This window comes from Belonocnema kinseyi, chromosome 7, assembly GCF_010883055.1.
Source record: "Belonocnema kinseyi isolate 2016_QV_RU_SX_M_011 chromosome 7, B_treatae_v1, whole genome shotgun sequence".
In the NCBI taxonomy this organism is placed as follows: Eukaryota; Metazoa; Arthropoda; class Insecta; order Hymenoptera; family Cynipidae; genus Belonocnema; species Belonocnema kinseyi.
This window is the reverse complement of record NC_046663.1, coordinates 50,883,339-50,885,801: the sequence shown is the minus strand read 5'-3', so window position 1 is coordinate 50,885,801 and position 2,463 is coordinate 50,883,339.

Here is a 2,463-nt window from a genome sequence, read left to right as displayed (position 1 = left end):
ATTAATAGTTTTAATTTAAGCAAATTCTATTTGTTTGCATAATTGAAAAATAATTAATCACTGATAATGAATACTACACTAGACAAATATTGATCATTTTAAGTGAAAAAGACCAGATTACAGTGCTCAAAAAGTAGATTTCATTAGGAATTGAGATTTTTAGTTTTAAGGGTAGTTTTCAGGTCAAATAACAATTTTTATAAACACATATTTCAATTTCCCGTTTTCTCGTAGAAATATATTATTATTGAAATGCCCTTGTATTTACTAATTTTATAAAATTTGATACGATCTCGCCTGTGGTTCGCTCAAGAGGGGGAAAGAGGAAATGAGACGAGCGTAGTTAAAAGTTAGAGAAGGACAGGAAGGTGTAATATATTGTGGAGGGGAAGTGAGTGAGATAGAAGAAAGGAGGAGACTGATGTACTATGTTTGTGGGAGGGGGCAGAGGTATGAGGAAAGGTTAGACAGCTACGACTTGTCGTGGGGATGAAGATGTAAGGAGAGGTTAAGTAGGGTTAATATATTTTGTTAGGGGGGGTTGGGTAACGACACAAGGAAGGTGTAGCTGGTCGTGGGGGATGGAGAAAGGTACAGGGAAGCGTTGGGAAGATATGGCCGGTTCCGGAGGGAGGAAGAGAAAGGAAGGAGGAGATTCAGTTCCGCTGCCTGGATGATGTGGAGCGCGGTGATGGCTCCAAGTAAACGTAACCCTGGGTCATCTCTGGCCAGGCATCTAATGCGTTCATCCCTCTCGGCACGTTCTGCTGTCTAGTTCGCGGTGTGAGCTGTACTCGATTGATCCTTCCGCTCATGAGAGCCTTCCAAGCTTGGAGCCCGTCTATGGCCGGACGTCCCGATCGACAATTATTATTATGACTATTATTATTATTTTTTTTTAGGAAGCGAAAGGATTGTGGGAAATTAACAAGTGATGGCTTGTCATGCCACTGGCAGTGATATTCATTTTATTTCTTGCTGGTGAGGTTAAGAGACGAAAGGAACTTGGAGACAATGAAGCTCCTTTCTGCCCTGTTCCGCTTCACGGCCGGCCGGCTGTTCAAACTCCTGGGGTATGCCAAGTGCGGCCTGTCCCGTCCGTAGAACTGGAATTTGGGACACCCGTCCTTCTCACCGTCACACGGCCGGTGCCCCTCGGCGGCCTTTCACACCAGGTCTCGGATGTAGTCGCGCCTCTTCCTGAATGCGGCGATTGCGGGATCTTCTTTCTTTATGTCTAGATCCTCTAGACGTCTTCGTGTCGATGGGACGTACCCATCCGGAATATGCTGTACGTTGACAAACATATACGTGTCAACGTCTAGTGATAGCACCGTAGCACGGTGTTGAAACGGTGCCACCGGAATTAATGTCTTCCGGGCTCGTGAGTGCCAGGCCTGCTTCTCCCTTCTGCGCTTCAAGGCCTTCCTTGGCGATTCCCCTGATGGTTGTAGAGGTGGGGGAAAACGAGTCAACGGCGTGGCTCGTACTGTAGTTCGTGATACCCCCTGGTAACACCCGGCGTTGCTCTGTCCTACCTCCTGGCGGACGGACGATGATACTCCTGAGCCTTGATGGCTCACTGTAGCTTCCGCGGCTGATTACGGTCTTGGGCCGACCAAAAACCTACGGATGGAGGGGGTTGGCAGTCCCTCCTGTTGCCGACAACGTTCTCGTTGCCTGGGATTCGGACCACCCATCCAGTCGTTCGTCTTCGGACTGCCGGAGCGCCGTTGATTTCCCGAAAGGATGAGCCTGAATCAACAGGTTTACACCTCTCAACTCGAGATCCAACCTCTCTGACTGATAACTTGCGGTCTGACGGAGCGCCGGCAGTTAGCAGTGAGAGTAGATTAAAACCCGGAGAAAAAAGGATCAGTGAAGTTCTTTTTCTAAAAGAAGTCTACGTAAAGGTATTTGCTCTGAAATGAGTAGATTTTGAATAAAGTAGATGACCATAGAGTGATTCCTAAATTGTATATTTGCCTTTATTGAGCAATGCCCTAGGCTGGGAGAGCAAACTCAGGCAAAAGGACGCGGCAAGCGGGAGTGGGAGACTTGGTCCGAGATCTCTTCCCACTCCGCCGAATTTTGTAAGCGCGGCCCAATGAAATCATTTCCGCCGTCGTCGTCGTGGCGGCCGCCTAATCATGCCTGATTGCTGCTCTCTCAGCGTTACATTACGAAGAGTTTTAACGCGATGCCTTAATCTACATGGTATGAATATAATTTCTGTTGAGAAGTAAAAACAAAGATAAGAGTAACCTAAAAGTATACCCAATATAATGTTGCAATATAAATGTAAAAGAAAAGAACAATCTTAGAATCTAAATGTGAGACACGAGAATAAATATAAAATTGTTGTAATACGAGGGTGGATTGATAAGTTTCCGGCCTGACCAAGAGATGGCGCCACTAGGCCTACCTTGAGGTGGCGTTCTATAGTACCATCCTTAGATAGCT